Here is a 20978-nt window from a genome sequence, read left to right as displayed (position 1 = left end):
TACACACATCCCATAATGACAAAGTGAAAACATGTTTTATAAAAAAGAAATACAGAAATATCTCATTTACATAAGTATTTACACCCCTGAGTCAATACATGTTAGTATCACCTTTGGCAGCGATTAGTGCTGTGAGTCTTTCTGGGTAAGTCTCTAAGAGCTTTGCACACATCGATTGTACAATATTTGCATACTATTCTTTTTTAATTTTGTTCAAGCTCTGTCAAGTAGGTTGTTGATCAGTTTAAAGTCTTGCCATAGATTATCAAGCCGATTTAAGTAAAAACTGTAACTAGGCCACTCAGGAGCATTCAATGTCATCTTGGTAAGCAACTCCAGTGTATATATGGCCTTGTGCTTTAGGTTAAAAAAAACTCCCTAGTCCTTGCCTATGACAAGCATACCCATAACATGATGCAGCCATCACCATGCTTGAAAATATGAAGAGTGGTACTCAGTGATGTGTTGTGTTGGATTTACCTCAAACATAATGCTTTGTATTCAGGACATAAAGTTAATTTCTTTGCCAAATGTAACTTTAGTGCCTTTTGCAAACAGGATGCATGCTTTGGAATATTTGTATTCTGTACAGGCTTTCTTCTTTTCACAATGTCAGTTAGGTTAGTATTGTGGAGTAACTAGAATGTTGTTGATCCATTGGGCGGCAGGTAGCCTAGTGGTTAGAGCGTTGGGACAGTAACTGAAAGGTTACTGGATCGAATCCCTGAGCTGACAAGATAAAAATCTGTTGTTCTGCCCCTGAACAAGGCAATTAATCCCCTGTAGGCTGTCATTGTAAATAATATTTTTTTCTTAACTGACTTGCCTAGTGAAATAAAAAAAATCCATCCTCAGTTTTCTCCTATCACAGCCATTAACGAACTCTGTAACTGTTTTAAAGTTCCCATTGGCCTAATAGTGACATCTCTAAGCATTTTCCTTCCTCTTTGGCAACTGAGTTAGGAAGGACATCTGTATCGTTGTATTGATACACCCTCCAAAATATAATTCATAACTCCACCATGCTCAAAGGGATATTCAATGTCTGTTTTTATTATTACCCATCTACCAATAGGTGACCTTCTTTGCGAGGCATTGGAAAACTTCCCTGGTCTTTGTGGTTGAATCTGTGTTTTCAATTCACTTCTCGTCTGAGGGAACTTACAGATAACTGTATGTGTTGGTTACAGAGATGAGGTTGTCATTCAAAAATCATGTTAAACACTATTATTGCACACAGAGTGAGTCCATGCAACGTATTATGTGACTTGTTAAGCAAATGTTACCTCCTGAACTTATTTAGGCATGCCATAACAAAGGGATTGAATACTTGCTGACTCAAGACGTTTCAGCATTACATTTTTCAATTAATTTGTAAAAATGTCTAAAAACATAATTCCACTTTCACATTATGTGGTATTGTGTGTATGCCAGTGACACAAAATGTCAATTTAATACATTTTAAATTCAGGCTTTAACACAACAAAATGTGGAAGAAGTCAAGGGGGTGTGAATACTTTCTGAAGGCACTGTAATTCTTCATTCTTCATTATGCTGCATTCAGTCATGGCTGGGTTCTTTAATATTCCCCTGCATTAGCCATGTTCCTCAGTTAGCAGTAGTGACAACAGCAACAGACTCCTCTTGTCCCTTATTGTGACCCTCAGTTTTACCTCAGCTAACGTGATCATTTGTTTTCACAAAGCACTAATTGATACATTGCCAAACCTATTGATTCCACTCAGAGATGGGATAGCTAGCTATATGTTAGCATCTCTTTGCCTATATCTTGACCCATGTTTCATGCAGTGAGTAGGCAAGCATACTGTATATAGAGACAAGAGTGATACCGGTGGATGCAGCAGCACGGTTGCTATGCCATGTGGTTGCATACATACTGAATAGCATTAGTCGTTACCTGACATTCTACTTTAAAAGCAGAGAGAGGAGGTTGACCTGGTGCTTAACTTTCAGCAGAAGTGCTAAGCCTCTGCATGCTAATGGTTACCTACTGTGCTGCTGCACAGACCTGTTGGGTAGCCTTAGAGACACAGTCATCAGCATGAAGCCTGCTGCTGTTCCACTTTTCCCTATGCTTGGCCTAGCCAAAAACACAACATAAGGCACTTCCTCTCCAGAAGAAAAAACATGAAATGTATCACTAATGTGAATGAGCAACATCAGCAGGTGAGAACTGAGGAACATGGCCTTATTCTCTTGTGGGTTGAATGTGTGTCAGATGTGTTCATGGGGCCTGTGAGGGTTGAGGGGTGGTGAGGTTTCCTAGGAAAGGCCAGTAAGTGGAACAGTCTAAACCTTTTTGGGGTGTATGTAGGTCAGGCCTGGTCTCCTCATAACCACCAAGGTCAACGCTGCTAAATGGAACAGCAGGTGTCTTACACAGAGCGAGACAAGAGAGCAAGAGGGAGAGAGACAGAGATGGACAGACCTGGCTGGGCTAAACCACATCTCTCTCTCTCTTTGCCAAGTCGTTCCACCTAAAAAAGGACAAGAAAGAGGATTTCGACACCCACCATCTCAGATTGTTCTGAAATGGTTTCTGTAGTTAGAAACAGATAAGATAAGCATTCCTGCAACATTATTTTGTTGAAAGATCATTTCAACTGTAAAAAATGTAACTAATTGATTGCACCCAAATTGGCCATTTCAATTGAATAGATTTGTGTAATACTAAATAAATATAATACTCAATGTCCAAATTTGAACCAAATCTCTTCTTAACAATGATTAAGATGTGAGGAATCCAAATAAAATGGTCAAAGGTTTTTCTGAGAAATTAACCATTGGAGTCGCTTGCATTTTCCCCCATAACTTAATGTGAAAGTACCAGGTTTTGCCCACTAGATGCACAGTTCCTGTCACGTCCTGACCAGTATAAGGGGTTAATGGTTATTGTAGTTTGGTCAGGACGTGGCAGGGGGTATTTGTTTTATGTGGTTTGGGGTTTAATGGGATATGTATTTATGTAAGAGGGGTGTTTGTTTTATGTGTTCCGGGGTTTTTGGGTAATGTTCTTGTTTTGTATTTCTATGGTTTTCTATGTTGTGTATTTCTTTGTTGGCCTGGTATGGCTCTCAATCAGGAACAGCTGTACATCGTTGTTTCTGATTGGGAGTCATACTTAGGTAGCCCTTGTTTCACCTGTGGTTTGTGGGAAGTTGTTGCATAGCTGTGTGTGTAGCCTGCAATACTGTTCGTTCAATCGTTTTTTTGTTTCGTGAAGTGTTCAAATAAAGTTAAGCTGAGCACTCAACCCGCTGCGCCTTGGTCCACTACGTACGACGACCGTTACAGTTCCCTCTATTGCCACACACATATACATTTTGCTGGTCTGTTTATTAAATGGATCACAACATTTTTCTCTGGACAGGGAAAAAAACATCACCAAATTCACAAAAAAAGACATTACAGAGTATGAATAAAGAGATGAATGTGCACACAAACATAGAGAACTGATATTGTATACTGGCCATTGGGGTGGAATTGATTTGGGGTTTGGGAGGGTCCGTGCGTGGCGTCTGACCATTTATTTGGATTCCTCACGTCTTAATCATTGACAAGAAGAGGTTTGGTCCAAATCGGATGTTGGGTACTTTATTGAATATTATATGAATCACATAAATTGTTTCATTTCTCAGAGTTCAAATTGTCTTTCAACAAGATAATGTTACTGGAATGCTTATCGTATCTGTTTTTTAATTACAAAAACCATCTCAGAACAATCTGAGATGGTGGGTGTCATGGCTTGCTGAGATGAAATGGAATGACTCAGCCCGGTCTGTTCTCTCTCTATACATGTAAACACAGTGACACAAGGACTGTTAGGCTGCTACAGCTCTCTTGTGCTAGCTAACAACCACAGGTGTGTGTTTGTGTGTGTGTGTGTGCGTGCGTGCGCATGCCTGTCTGTGTACGTGTATACAAAGCATGTTACACAAGCTGTACATTGGCATCAGTTTGTTAGCTACTCAAGCGCTAGCCCCATTCCCTGACATGTAAATACAGTTACACAAGCTGCTGTGTGTTTGTGCAACGCTAAAGCTAAACCTTGATGGGAAACAAGGTTATACAAGCTAAGGGTTACTCATGGCCTGGGAACCCTACATGTAAACACTTCTATTAAAATGTCTTTCTGTCTGTCTGAAAAATACTTAGGTTACATTCTGAAAATACCCCTGTATGTTACACACATCTGTTATAACTCAAGTATTACCTTAGGAAATACAGATGTTCCGCCAACTCTGTTTTTGTTTTGAACTCTTCATAAAGCTTCCCTTATTCCATAAAAAATACTTCTAAATAAAAATCCAACCCTTGATCCAAAGTCCAATAACCTCAAACCATCGCCTGCATATGTGGAGGTAAAGAAAAGGGAAGAGGTAAAGAAAAGGGAAGAGGAGAAATCGAGGGAGGCAGAGAGAGAGACAAAATACTGAGCGTGAGAGATTCCTGCCTAATGTATCATTACACACTTCATGGAAATCATGAAGTTTCATTGGGATGTGTTAATGTGGTGTTAACACGGCGATAAGGTTGATCCATTCACTAGGCAGAACATATATTAAATACATCAGAAGGGGGAAAAAAACTATAATGACAATTAAAAATACTCTGAAAAGCAGTCAGCTCTATTAAAGAAAGACGGAGTATGGCAGGAGCAGGTACATTTTTATGAGTGGGACAGCTACTGCTGCTGTAGCCGAGAAGAGGACTGACTCAAGGCAACTGCAATAACATGAATCCCCCCAGCCAGTTCATTGAGAACATGAATCACTTTAGTCACAGACTGACCTTCAAACTGACACATCCTGGGATCGGTGATCGAGAGTCGAGACGATGACTAATCCTGCCTGACCTGCCATTGGCTGCCATTACAATGAAGCATGCAGGCCCCTGGGCTCAGGGGGACTATTGGGGCTGCTGTTTGTTTGCTCCAGCTCAGATCATGACAGGAGTCATCCGAGGGGTAGAAACTAGGGGAAGCCATGTATCTGCCTGGCTCTGACACATTGACCTCCAACCTGTTTGACCTTGGACTGGCGTGATTAGCCAATAGGACAACAACCCCTGCAGCTGCATGCTCTGCTTGCATGCTACAGTCAGTCAGTCACCCCCTGCCCCCTCTTAGTCACATAAGGACTGTTAATGTTGGGAGGGGAGGTTGGGGTGAGGTTCGGTGAAGGATGTCACATGATTGGATCTCCTTCTGGAGAGTTACTTAAAAAGCCTCTTCAGCAATCAGGTCAAGGTCTTAATGCCAGAGGGAGAAAAAGAGAGAGAGAGGGGGAGGGGGGAGAGAAAGAGAGGGAGAAAGAGAGGAGAGAGAGGAGGAGGAGCGCTACAGTACACTACTCCTCTGCATTCACAGAGCCTGAAGAGGGAAGGAAGGAAGATCACTAATACACAGGCAGCAGTGGTTCTATTAACAATATTAATCTCTCTGCTTAGTGGACACTTTTATTCAAAGTCAGTTCCATGGTTATCAGTCTCACACATCTTTTTTTAATTTCTATGGCTGCTGGATATTTACTGGCCAAATTCAGGTTAATTGCCGTTACTCAAGGGCAGAGGAGAACAGCAGAGTATGAGCCAGCAATCTTCTAGACACCAGTCCATTCTCCCTAAGTAATAGGTCATAGCGCTCCCTACAGACATCTTTTCTACTCTCTCAAATGGCCTCTCTTTCTCTCACGCTGCACAGGGCAGGCAGAAAGGCTTAGCCCTGGGTGTGTACCACAGCTCTCTCCCTGTCTGTTTACCAAGGCAGCCCCCTCACCAGGATGCCCACAATGACATTAGTATTTTAACATTAGTATCACTACTTTACTAATGAATGTAAAAGCCCAGATCAGAGGTAAAGCTCAGGATGAGGGAGGAGGGAACACGCCGGTGAAATTAAAGAATGCTATTCATCAGTGTGTGAGAGCCTATGCAGTCCAAATATTGTAATGTCATATGAACTCTTGTCTGAAAAGCAAAGGGCAACATGTTATATATGTAATTTATCAATTATCACTACAAAAAGTGTAATCACACATTTACTGGTTTGTAGTCAGTAGGCAAAGAAACCTGTTTGGATAATTTTTTTAACACCAACAAACTGGAATTCTCCCTGGTTTTATATCATAGTACATGTCTCTCTCAGTAGCATATCTGTGCGGTAGGCTATACTGTAGGTCTTCTCCTTAACCCCTCTCCAGTCACCACACTCTGTCACGTCCTGACCAGTAAAGGGGTTATTTGTTATTATAGTTTGGTCAGGACGTGGCAGGGGGTATTTGTTTTATATGGTTCGGGGTGTGTGTGTATGTAGAGGGGTGTTTGATTTATGTATTCCGGGGTTTTGGTCATTGTTCTATGTTTGTATATTTCTATGTCTGTTCTAGGGTGTTTAGATCTGTGTTTAGGTAATTGGGATTGGGGCCTTCAATTGGAGGCAGCTGTCTATCGTTGCCTCTGATTGAAGGTCCTATAATTAGGAATGGTTTTGTCATGGGAATTGTGGGAGGTTGTTCTTTGCATAGCTGTGTGTCGCCTGCAAGACTGTTTGTCGCCTGTTCGTTTTCTTGTTTTGTTTTGATAAACATGAGCATTCACGTACACGCTGCGCCTTGGTCCATTCACTATGACGACCATTACACACTCAAAAAAATTTTGCGTTGTTTGAATGGTCTAAGTGCTGGTTTGCAGTCATTGGGCCACTTAGTTGGGTTGTTTTTCTTAAAAAAAATCTAGGTTGGGTTCTTGATGCTGGATTATTGCAATATGACGCAGCGGGTCAGATAAGAAAACTGTAGGAGTGGCTTTGTAGGGGTGTGGCGTTCAGATAGTTATTTTTGGCCATCCATGAGAGTAAATGTCATTCCGGTTAATCTGTTCTGTTGTATTGTTATCATATATTAAGGTTAAACACTGACAATTTTGTAGCTTTAACCCCACCTAGAGTTGACTGAAGCACTAAGTAACATAATAAAAAAAATCCCCAGTTTTGCATTGCATACGCCGACGTCGCACTTACGCATTTGTGGTGAAAGGTGGCAGAGCTGGAGCGGTGTTTGTCAGACCATGAGACATTCCGGAAATCGGTCTACTTACGAAAACGTCTGTAGCATCAAAAGGGGAGACTCTCACGAACACGATGGTGTTCTCCGTTTTGCTCTATGACCCCCACAAGTGTTACAAGACTCGTCTGAAGGTAACCAGTACCAGATTTAAATAATGAATGGAAGTATGAAGGTAGTTTTGTGCCTACCCCAAACAGGGTTCAATATGTGTACAAAAAATATACAGTATATATTTCCTGAGCTTTCTTATATCTCCTAGATGTAGGACAAACACTGCAAAACCTTGTTTCTTCTTATTTATTTTTTTACTGCCTTTTTTGCTATTTATGAATGTGTTATTCAATACGTTTCTCTGGTCTATTAGTAAAGGTCAAATTCAATATTTTATCAAATACTTTTTAAAATATATGTTTTATACCTAAAGGAGTCTTAAAATTCAAAATGAAATAGCTAAATTATCCATAGTATGACCATCTTAAAACAATTTCACACTGTATGTCAGTTTAGAACCCCCCGCGCCCCCAACGGCTTAGACTTTTAAGAATTAATGAGTCTTACACAAGTATATGAGATCTAAAAGAGCCTATGCATATCCCAATGTTGGGAGAGTTACCATTTGTTACAATATGTACATAATAATGTCATTCATTGTATATTAAATATGTAATGGGAAAGCCACGCCCCTAATAGGCCATGCCTCCTGAAAATAACCTATGGATTACATTAAATAAAACCAAGCATGAAAAGTCAACCCAGCATGAAAGTGAATAAAAAAACAACTGATGGTTAAATTAACCCGCGTTTAGGTAATCCAAATAACCCAACATGTTGGGTTATTCACGTAACCCAAATGGCTGGCTCAAAATAACCAAGCATGTGTTCTGTCCAATATTTACCCGGCGCTAGGTGACCAAATAACCCAAATGGGGTTGTTTTTAACCCAAAAATGTTTATGGTGCACTCTCCACAGCACAGCCACCCGCACAAGGTTCCCTGTTGCCTGGCAACAGCTCGCCTCATCACTAAAATCCCCAAATCTCCCAAAAGTTATACAATTACAGTTGGTGGTGTGGTGTTGGGGAGTACAGTACATAATAGGGATCGGGTTATTGTTTTCACAGCACTAAAAGGATAAAGGATGTGTGTCTAAAACAAGCAGTGAGTGACTGACTGACTGAATGGGGAAATCCCAGCTAGCAGCTCCTACTACCACAAACAGACACACAGTCACTGTGATGTCATCAGGATCCTGCTCCATTTGAATTTGGCCCTAGCTCTGTTTTTCCACTCCCTTGGAAAGCCATATGACTCAGATATCAGTCTGCCCATAGATTAAGACAACAGGGTGTGAGTCTGTGTACGTGTGAGCGTGTGTTAACATGAACGATAATCAAAATATTGACCGCCACACTGTGCACTATGAACTCTCTGGTCGGTGCTCCTGGTCTTGGAGCATTACAGCTACCTACTCTAAGGACAATGTTTTATACAATAAACATTTTCCCGAACGCACCCCTTCTTGAGGTAAATAAATCTCTCAGTCACATTCCCACAGCACCTACTGTATAGTATATGCACCCCTTCACCTACCCTCCTCCCTCCTTCCCTCTACTATCTTCCTGTGCAATATATCCATCATTTATTAATACATTCTGAAAATTCCTCTTTAGCTAATTGACTGGGAAATTTTCTTTCAAACAAAAGCTTTTAAAAGAGAAAGATATAATTAAGTTGCCGGGATCTCTCTGCCCACTCCTTGTCCAGGGGGCCGGGCTGGGGGCCGGGCTGGGGGCAGGGCTGGGGGCCGGGCTGGGGGCCTGGGGGATGTGTTCTGCTCTGCGCTACTCTATGTGGTGTCAGGGAGTCACATACACCCATGTTTAAAGCAGAGGTGAGCTGGGTAGGTAGGCAGGCAGCGTTACGTAAAGCCTCCCTCTGCACAGGCTTTTTGCAGCAGACGCTGTGTCCTTGCTTGGGCTGCTTCAAGGTTCCCATAAGGACAGGCTGTTAAGAAGTTGGGAAGGACAGGGCCCCTGTAATATGCTGGCTGGGAGGGAGCGCTGTGATGAGACTGCGCCTGCCTTGGAATTTGAATTCTCCGATAGACAGGCTCATGCATCAATCCCTCAGCTTACAAAGACAAACCACTAACCTTCACCAGGCCGGGGACTCGTCAGGAATGAGTGGCATTTTCACTTAGCCTGGACGGCTTCTCTCTCCCCCAGACCTAAGCTCTGCTCTGCTCTCAGTCCCTCCACATAACCTGGTTAAAATAAGACACAGTTAAGTAACACTCCCCTTAGTCCGCAAAAATCCTCTGGTGTTTCTGACATCCTAATCGGACTTTAACCTTTAACCCCCTAGCTGTGCTCTTCAGGACTGACCCTGATGACCAGGACACAGACAAAAACAGGTAGCCTAATGCATTAGCAGCTAACTAACTAGTAACTACACAAGACTAAGTAGCTAACTAGAAGAATTTGGGATAGTCATTATCAAATTCTGTAATTATCAAATGGTGTCATAGTGTAAGTCATACTGTAAGTTGTTGAACAGTGTGACTTTGCTTACAATAACATTATCTTTCCTTTCTGAAGGCCATTTATTGGTCTCCTATTTTCATCCTCTTCTTGTGATTTCAAACTGATTGTAAACACACCAGTAGCCTATTTGTTGTATCTACTTTGTAAAGCAATGTGAGTCATGTTTTGATGTATCGTAGCCTATAACTACTTCAGTTAGAAACAATGTATTCTACTGTATTCATGCGTGTATTTTCCTGTTTCATTTACAGTGCACCCACACACTACCATGCCAGTGGCATTAGCCTGCTTGTGATAAAGAAAGGAAGTGAAGAGACCTTCTCCCTGCCCAACCACACACACAGTAGGAGAAACCTTCTGCAGCACCTCCACAGCCTGAGGCCACCATCTCAACAGCAGGGAGAGAAAGTCAACTCTGCTCTGCTCCTCTGTTGTGACCACCCCAACCAACCCAAGGAGACAGTCAGGTCTACTTACATCAGCCTGTAGGTTCGGGCTTCTTCAGACTACAACAAAACATGGCCTTTATATCTGAATATCATCAGTAGTAAGGAAAGACAGAACAATGGCCACGCACATTATGTTTGGCCTGTGTATGTAACAGTACAAGGTAACTGTGTTCTTCTCTCTTGTTGCCACTGCTTCATTGATCGTCACAGTTAGGTTCCACAGCTGTCGTTTCTGAAATGGGGTGCCATGTTTTCATGTGGTGACATGCTTATTTATCTGACCTGCATCTCTCCCCTCTCTCCGTGGATCACTTTGGGAGTAATTTCAGCAAAGTATAAATCATTTACAGCAATCGCAAACGGTAAGAATCAATGTGTGTGGATAATTGAGCGGCCCTGTCAGTGCTCCAAGGCCAGGGTGCAGGAGGGTGAGGTGGGGAGGGGAGTAAGGTGGGAGTGGAGATGGGGAGGTGAGAAAGGTGAGGTGAGAGAGGAAGAGTTATCCAACAGATGAGCCAGACAGCCAGGGCCAGTCAGTATCTCAGAGGGCTGCCTGCCTGCTCCAGCCTCCCTCCAACTTTCATCCCTCCATTTCGTCATTCCACCCTGCCTGCCTCCAGGAGCCACAGCAATAAAGAAGCATTTAGCTGCTCCTGCCATGTCATCAAAATGAGTCCCATTGACTTTGGTTCCATCCCTCCCTTCCACCCCGCTCCTGGATTGGAGTAGATAGCCTAGGAGAGTTGGTGTGATGGGTTGAAAGCATGACCGACATCACATTGTATTTCTACATCACTAATTCAACATCTAGGCCTATTGTTAGCAGGGGTTGGAACCGGTTCAGGGAACAGAACCAAAAACCGGAAAATAACAACATTTTTAGAGGAAAAGAATCAGAACCGGAAGTGAAAGTGATCTATACTATTCCGGAACAGAGCCATCATTTTAAAAGCATGGGGACTGGTTAATAATGTTATTTTACATTCCAGACTTTCAGTCCCACAAAAAACACAACAAAGTGTCTATGCAATGCCCTCTGTCACTCAGAAACGTATTCCAGTGTCTGCCTGCCAGATAAAAATCTTTGCCTGTGTGTGTGTAGGCTACCTGCCCCTCCCCCTCCGAAGCATAGGCTACTCTAGCCTATTGACGTTACAAGCGTGATCCAGAAATTAGGAAGAGAGATTTTACATTTTTATTTTTAAAACCTTTATTTAACTAGGCAAGTCAGTTAAGAACAGATTCTTATTTGCAATGACGGCCTACCCTGGCCAAACCCTCCCCTAACCAGGACGACGCTGGGCCAACTGTGCGCCGCCCTATGGAACTCCTGATCACGGCCGGTTGTGATACAGCCCGGGATCTAACCAGGGTCTGTAGTGACACCTCTAGCACTGAGATGCAGTGCCTTAGACCACTGCGCCACTTCGGAGAGAAGAATGGATTCACTTTTTCAATGCTAATTAAGGATACTATAGTTATCATGTTTCACATTGGATTTATTAATTACAAAAAGGTCAGACGTGTTTTTAAATCTGGTGTCACTCTTCATACACAAGCTTGTTAGCTAGCCAACGTTAAGACAACTCTCAGAAGTTCAAAGACATCGAAGGTTCCTCCATAGAAGCCGCTCCTCCGTAGGTATAATTCTGAGGGCCTAATTCAGATAATGCATGTCATAACAAGATGCCCAGCGCTTCAAGCCTCCTCCTTCTCCCTCTCTTCCACCCACAAAATGTCCCTACAGTTGTCTGTCCATCGTGCATGTAAAAAATTATAGCTTGCCCGCTCCATAGCAAGCTGCTCTATCCGCACTGATTGCTGAAGTAATTTCATGTTGAGCTAAATGTAAAAGAAATCTGAGGCTTAACCTTTACAGCTGTGGGCTAAATCAGGGCCACACAGAGTGTTTCTTGGTAGTCTTAAACAAATCTACTTTGAAACCAAAGTATACACCTCACACACATGGTTATGGGCTTTAAAAATAATAATATACCTATACCACATCAGATATAGAGATGAAATGTATTACATTTTGAGTTTGCATCCCAATATTACACTTTATATACGTCATAGAAGACTGAAATATAACAAAACCATTTGACATAGAAACACCGGATTTTCTGCGTAATTTTAAAAATAAAAGTAAAAATTCATTATAAAAAATATTAATAACAGTCCACCCATGTGCCACTAAGTCATTTGAGGAAAGGGCTACGAAGAAACAGAAAGGAATATATAAACAGGTATTTTTTGGGGGGGGGGTCGAACTGGTTCAGTGGGACTGAATGAAAAACAATAACGGTTCTGTTCAGAACGAAACTAATTTCAGTTCCAACCCCTGATTGTTAGAGATATATTTTAACCCAAGCACATTTCTAAAGAGTAGCCAACTGTTGGAAGTTAAGAGGCTGGTCATTACAACACAATCAGCATTCTGATTCCATCTACAACAACCTTAAAGCCTGATACTCCGACCACAAGTTCGCAATGTCTGAACAGAGCTATCGTGGACACGTCGTGACACCTGTCATATACAGTAGTTTACAGTATGCAGATTGTTGACAGACAACCTTACACTGTCCTGACACGAGATTGTGTGTAACTCAAACACAGCTAGCTCGTTTCAGTAGCTCAGCATTCATGAAAACACAACTTAAGCGCACACACTCAAAGGCATGCATGTATGCACACTCTCTCACAGTATAGGCTACACACACCTTCCTCTACAATTGACCCTTAATATACCTACAGGGGTATTTTATACTGTGTCATTTTAATTAGGGCTGTCCCGAGAAAAGAAAATCGTGGTCGACAGAGAGTCATCCTGTTCTTTCGACCAATCGATTGGTCGAAATGTTTAAACCTATTTTTCCATATATAGACAGACACACCATATGTGTTTGAATAAAATCAACTACATATGCAGTGAGATTGTCTGATGCTTCAAGCACACTGTTTGATTAAATAATTAAGACACATAAATGACTCAAGATAGAGCCTGATGGTCACACTGCTCTGTTCGTGCTGAAGCTGCAACACCATTTCAGCCATTTCGTTTTTTACTTGTATCTGACTGAAAAGTTCTGTCACCGAAATCACTCATTTGTTTACGAAAAACATTCCCTATTCCCTCAACCCTTGCTCTCTTTATGTGAAACATGTATGCATCGCATGCATGTGAACAATAGGGCCTGACCTCAAGCCTATCATGATCACATCAATAAACTAGTTATAACAAACTCCGAAACACAGTAACATGTGACAGCAAAATGTGTGCGGAGGACGTGAAAAATAAACTCGAAACGGGCAAATGTTTACTGGCTGCTCAGGAGGGAAAGGGGAAGTCAATTCTGTGGAAGTCAATTGACTTAGTAGTAGAAACTGCTGGAGCTCAAGAAAAAAGAGAGTATAGGAGCAAGCTTTGCGTGAGTATTATGTGTGCCAAACAGTTGCTGTTAGATTACAATATTATATATTTTTCTGACCAGGAACAGTGTAAACAATACGAAATAAATAAGTGTACCAGAGAGTCTGTTCTAACGAAAAATAAAAGATATATAGAGTACCAGTCAAAAGTTAGGACACACTTACTCATTCAAGGGTATTTCTTTATTTTTACTAATTTCTACATTGTAGAATAATAGTGAAGACATCAAAACTTTTAAATAACACATTTAGAATCATGTAGTAACCAAAAAAGTGTTAAACTAATCTAAATAGATTTTATATTTGAGATTCTTCAAAGTAGCCATCCTTTGCCTTGATGACAGCTTTGCACACTCTTGGCATTATCTCAACCAGCTTCATGAGGTAGTCACCTGGAATGCATTTCAATTAACAGGTGTGCCTTGTTAAAAGTTAATTTGTGGAATTTCTTTCCTTCTTAATGCAATTGAGCCAATAAGTTGTGTTGTGACAAGGTAGGGGTGTTATACAGCCCTATTTGGTAAAATACCAAGTCCATATTATGGCAAGAACAGCTCAAATAAGCAAAGAGAAACGATAGTCCATCATTACTTTAAGACATGAAGGTCAGTCAATCCGGAAAATGTCAGAAATTGCAACCCAAATAAATGCTTCACAGAGTTCTAGTAACTGACGCATCTCAACATCAACTGTTCAGAGGAGACTGCATGAATCAGGCCTTCATAGTCTAACTGCTGCAAAGAAATCACTACTAGAGGACACCAAAAATAAGAAGAGACTTGCTTGGGCCAAGAAACACGAGCAATGGACATCAGACCTGTGGAAATCTGAGATTTTTGGTTCCAACCGCAGTGTCTTTGTGAGACGCAGAGTAGGTGTATGGATGATCTCCACATGTGTGGTTCCCACCGTGAAGCATGGAGGAGGAGGAGTGATGGTGTGGGTGTGCTTTGCTGGTGACACTGTCTGTGATTTATTTAGAATTCAAGGCACACTTTAACAGCATGGCTACCACAGCATTCTACAGCGATACACCCTCCCATCTGGTTGGCGCTTTGTGGGAATGTCATTTGTTTTTCAACAGGACCATGACCCAACACACTTCGAGGCTGTTTAAGGGCTATTTGACCATAAGGAGAGTGATGGAGTGCTGCATCAGATGACCTGGCCTCCACAATCACCCGACCTCAACCCAACTGAGATGGTTTGGGGTAAGTTGGACCGCAGAGTGAAGTAAAAGCAGCCAACAAGGGCTCCGCATATGTGGTAACTCTTTCAAGACTGTTGGGAAGGCATTCCAGGTGAAGCTAGTTGAGAGAATGACAAGCGCGTGCAAAGCTGTCATCAAGGCAAAGGGTGGCTACTTTGAAGAATCAAAATCTAAAATATATTTTTATTTGTTTAACATTTTTTGGGGTACTTCATGATTCCATATGTGTTATTTCATGTTGATGTCTTCACTATTATTCTACAATGTAGAAAATAGTAAAAATAAAGAAAAACCCTTGAATGAGTCGGTGTGTCCAAACTTTTCACTGGTACTGAATAAAGCCTTTATTACAGAAGACTAAAAACAGTTGCATGCATTCGTGACTTGCGATTGATTTATTGTTTAGGCTAATTATCCAAAACTCCCTTTGTTATTTCATTTTAAAACTAAAATGCTTGATTGAATTTAAATCATGAATGACTCATAATGCTGTGTGATGACATGAATGATTGAAACAGTATATAGATACGTATAGAAGTATTGAAATAAAGGGCTAAGTAATGAAAATTACACTTATTGATGACGATCATAATAATCATTTTTAGAATGACAATAAGAAGCAGATCAAGAAAAAGGAGGGTATAAGAGCGTGAGCTATGTGCATATTATGTGTGACAAACAGATGCTGTTAGATTACAATAATATTTTTCTGCCTGATTGGAACAGTGAAAACAACACTAAATAAATTATAAGCAATACCAGTCTGTTTTAATGAAATAAAATGGTTAAGCCTTTATTTCAGCATAGCAAAGATTAAAAACAGGCGAATCTGTGAAATTGCTTTATCTGACATTTTGCCGTTGCATGAGGCTTGGTGCTGACGGAATCAGTAGGCTATTAAACAAACACTCAAACAGGCAACATAAGCAAGATATGTCTTATTTCTGTTGATTTTTATGGATGATTTATAAAGCCAGGCACATTTAAGAGTTAGGCTATTGATTATAGACCTAATTAAGTTGGGGTTTTCTCTCTCCTCAATTTTCTTAGACAATAAATGCAAGGGCTGTTTCCTCTTCTCGGCTGCTGCTGCATCCACCGCATTGTTCTCAATCCCAATATGCTGGTTAACTTTCCTATTATGCACATAGCAACATAGGGAAAGGCGGCAATTTTCCACGCATTGAAGATTATGTTTCAGACAGCGACCATATCCAACACGGGAAAAAACGCATTTGTTATAAAATAATATGTGATTTATTTGTGTTGCACCATTATTTTTACAGAATATAACTATATACAATTTCAGTATGACGTCTTAGAGTGATGGACTGTACCATCCCTGTGGCCTCCGCAATGGATTAGTCCACTGAGACAGGGGTGAATCAGACAGGTGTCTCGTGCACCATGAAAAAACGAATTTGCGACTGCTCGACTTAAGAAATCTCGGTCAACCAACAGCCTATCGACCAAACAATCAACCAGTCGACAAAATTGGGTTGGCCCTAATTTTAATACATACACTACAGCAAAGTGCATTAATTGCAAAAACTGTAGCAACACTGTTACAACACTGTAACACCCATTTTCGGGGACGACAGATGGTTTGTTGTCCTGGGGAAACAGAACCTTGATCTGTTAGACCAGGGTCCAGAGTCCAGTCTTGTGAGCATTCAGCAGATGTAACATCATTTGCATATTTCTAATTTAAATATCCTCTGATTCTGTGGCGGGATACCGCACATCAATCATCATCAGTAGCTCCCTAGACAACAACCCACGGCTACAGCAAAACAAGTTGTGTAGAGTACAGTACACTAGCTCAGTGTAGGAGGAATATGGCTGGCATGTGCACCAGATTAGCCTATTCAAGAGCAAGAACATGTTAAATGTGGAGGTTTTAGTTATCTATGGCTCCAGTACAGAGGACTATACACAGCTACCGTTGAACATCCTGTACAAGATCAGGTCAAATAATTAAGTAGCTGAAACACTCCAGAAAGGGAGGGCTAAAAGCCAGACCCCCAGACAGGCTGAGTATTTAAACTTTTCAAAAGTCAGCCAAGTTCACTTCAACAACGCTCAGGCCTATATTTGGCTAATCCACCCCGGTTTGCTGTAAAAGTAGGCCTAGTACACAATTGAATGTGTTGATGTGTTCCAAATGATGAAAAGTAAACAGGTTTGTTGTTGGGGGGGAAGTTTTGCCAGGGTGGCTAAGCACACCTGAAATAACAGTGAGGTCATGCCCTCTCTCTCTCTCCTGTGACTCCGCTGGCTAATCTTCAACCCCTGACTTTTTGCCTCTCCACCGATCCCATGGTCAAATAGCCTCTGCAGAGTCCCCAACAATCGGATGTTCCGGTTTTCAGGGGAAATGGAAAGAGAGCCTGTGACAGGACTTCCGCATTTGGAAGTTAACAAGGCGGCACTCCATATTAACTCCTCCTCCACATTTGCTGGATTGGTTGAACAGTGCAGAAGAGAATGTTCCCTGACATTTTTTTCTCATCAAGACCAGTATGTAGGGGATCTAGTTTCAGGCGTTTCTTTCATGCCTGCTACATTAGGTTAATGGTCAAATGCAGCTACAGGACATCTGGTGATGACTACTCCAAACAGTGGAATAGTTCAAATCCATTCTACCTGTCAATTGTCAGTAGCCTACTGCTAAGATATTGAATTAAACCATAGCAAACTAAAGAATATATAAGATGTAGATAATAATAATAATAATAATAATAATAATCAACAACAATAATAATAATAATAATAATAATGTAGTAGTAATACAATGTCACCAGTACTTTCTGTGTAGAAATCCACAATGCTAATTTAAAATCTGGTATATGAACTGAATATTGAAAACTCAAAAAATGAAGTGACTAAAAAACTATGGTAGGCCTACATTATTCCAGACACTGTGCCAATGATGAATGAACATTTGAGGCGTGCAATGCCAAACATTTTGTCACCTTTGACAAGGAACAAGGAAGCACAACAGATTAATTGAAAATCATCAGCATCCAGTTTTAACTATGAAGCATTATAATGCATTTATAACGTTAAACTACACCAATCAAAACTCTGAAATGATTACTAATTTGGCTACATTGGAGCAGACTACGAAAGAGCCAAATTGATGTTGACAGTCATAATATCAATACCGGGTCTATTTACTAATGCTCATAGAAATAATATTCATTATCTGTATTAGTAGGCAGTGGCTATGCGCCTTTCATTTAGTACTAGTCCTATGCAGCATTGTAATGCAGGTTAAACAGAACATATGTATTCGTGGCCTATCATTTTGTAGGCTATAATTTTTACACGTAGGCTAGACTACAGCGAGGACAGTGCAACAATTGTAACAACAAACACTATAACAACAAATGAACAGTGTCACAACAATGAATGGACAATGTAACAATGTGAGAAAAATACGGAATAGCAAAGTAGCCAGCACGAACAAGCTACATGATTCGTATTTGAGTCATTAGATTTAGGCGACATAACATTGGCGCTTTCTATGGCAAATAGCTATTACATGTCTACGTGCGGTAATGCGTTTTGTTAAGGTCGACAAGGAAATAATCTCAAACTGGCTATAATGTAACCCCGATGCCATTTAACAAAATGGAAACGACATTACCACAGCACTGGCTGGTTTATTACGACTTCTTTACGCAGCGTTTTCACACCGCTATGAGCCCAGAGACTAAGGCTCGAGACACAAACATCCTTCAACCGTCAAAAACATGCTGTAAACATGTTAAATCCATGACACACACCCCGTTTGTGCCCTCGCGGATTTTACAGAGTCGTTCATTTCACAGCCTATTCTGTACATTTAGCTCGGCACGTACCTGCTTGGGTTTGTCTACCCCACTGGCTGACAGTGGACCCCACTCAAGCGAAAAGGTGCATTATCATTCGAAAGGAGGAAATCCTTCGGATAGTCTCGGTGAAAAGGTCGGATTTCTCGAACGCGGGTTAATTATGAAAAATTGATGATTTATTCCAAAATGCCTCGGGTTTGGATCGAAGTGATCAGGCTCTGCGACCTGAAGTCGAATCAGACGGAATTGCTTATTCTCGGAATCCCCTTGCTCCGGAGCACTCAGCAGAGGCGACACTCCTCCTCTCTGCCACTGACACCACCCTTAAAGGAGCAGTTTAAAGGAGCAGTGGCATTATCGACCGATCCCTGCCCCTCTCCAAATGTATCGTTAGACTTAGTGAAAACGTTTGCGGTTTATTGTGTTTAAAAGTAGTATACAATCAGTTTTATAGCCTATGGTTTATAGACACTTAAATAATGTGTTTATTAATGTTGTATACATAATTATCAAATAATGAACTGTCTATAAATTGGGACTACTTACAAACTCTTTGCAACCTCTGAAAGACAGCAAGGATGAGATCAAAGGAAATAGAATGAAAATGTAACAATCAACAACAAAAAACTTGTTGCCTTTTAAAAATTAGCACAATCAGGCTTTTACATTAATGGTTGTATTACATTATACTGATAGTCTGGGCAGTTTAGTAGAGTACGTTATGAATTTCCACTATTACTTAGCCGTAGCTCTTTTTTTCTGTGATATAATGTCTGTGGTATCTACTATGATGGCCCACAGTCTTCTATCTCATTTGGCCTTGAACAAAATGTCTCAGAGGACCTGGGGAACATCTCTGTTTTCTGTCATGAATAAAAACACAACATAACCTACTTCTCTTCTGCACAGCCCTTCTTCCAGAGAAACTCTTTTTATTTTTAGACTGGGGGCCTGGAGGGTGAGAGTGTGGGTGTGTAGGGGGGCAATACAGTTCTCCCACCACACTGATTTTCACTATTGTTTTAATTCCATGTTATTGGTTAGACAGATTTTTAACAGGACACATACATACACGCACACAGGTGCACACGCAAACACACGCAAACACACGCGCACACACACACACACACACACACACACACACACACACACACACACACACACACACACACACACACACACACACACACACACACACACACACACACACACACACACACACACACACACACACACACCGCATTTAGGTTAACCAATGGATAATGTGCCTCATAACTGAATGTAACCTCGCCATAATGGTTAAATAGTCATTTAATTCAATGTTAGTTTAATAAACAGAACTGACACTCAACTTGTCACTGCGATAAATTGTATAGCACCTTAGAAGGTCATTGTTCACGGCATGTCTTACCTTTAATTAGCATTTTACAGTGTAACTGAGGTTAATGTAGGACTCAGAGACTAAAGTTCAGTCCAAATTGGCACTCATATCAACCTTGTATTGTCTAAATTGATGGCTTTTTATTGTCACTGTCTGACTAGATACTACACATGAAAACAGGCTTAACTTTGAGATCCTTTTGTGCTATTTATTTTGTCTTACTAAACGTGCACCATACATCAAGAATGTTCTTCTTGACCACTGAGATGTCAGCCTTTAGGTTCGGGGGAGCAAACGGCCTCAGCAATTTACGGTATCTACCCTCGTAACCTCTGAACTTAAGTGACCTTTCATCTTTGAACTTTGACCTCAAATGCCACATGAATGGAGATTCAATATCCTCCCTTTTATTCCTTCCCCCACCAGAACTGCCCTGACCTCTGCCCCCAAGCTTTTCACAGAAATGTGGTTCACAGAACTTCCACCTTTGACCCTAAGGGAAGGACAGCCTGTGGCTGTTTTTGTGGCTGTATTAAGAACTCTGCATGTAACACAGTAATACTGAAAAGGATCACACACACACACAAAACAAAGTCTCTGGTAACAGACACGATGCTTTGTGTGTTACATTCTACGGTGGAAGTGGTAAGGGTAAAGTCTGTCAGGGCAGCCATGAGGATAACTGTGAAGTTAGAAGAAGTGTGGCGATTCTGACGAACAACAAAAGACAGAAAAGAGGAGAACGCATGGTGCATTTAAGAGGGCTGGTTAACAAGGCGTTTAAGGGCCTTTTGTAAATGCACTCTGATGTTTTACTGGACACACTAGTTAAAATTTTGTTAACACCCAAGATGACTTACTCTGTCATGCAGAATAACCAAAAGTAGTAGGTTTGGATGTTGTATCATGAGACATTACCAAAATAACCGTGGTACCAAAGAAAGCAATACAAGAATGCTGAACAATAATAGATTAATACAAAATGAAATAAAAAAAATAAAAAATGTGGAAATCACATAAAGATAATTGGTATCCTCATGTA

General features: G+C 41.0%; 1 protein-coding gene across 2 annotated transcripts in view; it reads right to left on the bottom strand.

The window, feature by feature from the left end:
• Positions 1-18876, bottom strand: part of nrip1b (nuclear receptor interacting protein 1b) — a 68272-nt gene extending 49396 nt beyond the window's left edge. Inside the window, exons 1-2 of one of the 2 annotated variants that reach the window (XM_014197393.2) lie at positions 18583-18876; positions 9238-9348 (exon numbers count right to left, since the gene is read on the bottom strand). The gene's annotated coding sequence lies outside the window, so the exon portion shown is untranslated. The remainder of the gene's footprint in view (positions 1-9237; positions 9349-18582) is intronic. The other variant, XM_014197394.2, reaches the window with a different exon arrangement.
• Between the last annotated feature and the right edge of the window lie 2102 nt (positions 18877-20978).

Source organism: Salmo salar, chromosome 04 (assembly GCF_965601325.2).
Source record: "Salmo salar chromosome 04, fSalSal1, whole genome shotgun sequence".
NCBI lineage: Eukaryota > Metazoa > Chordata > Actinopteri > Salmoniformes > Salmonidae > Salmo > Salmo salar.
This window is presented reverse-complemented; position numbering and strand designations above follow the sequence as displayed.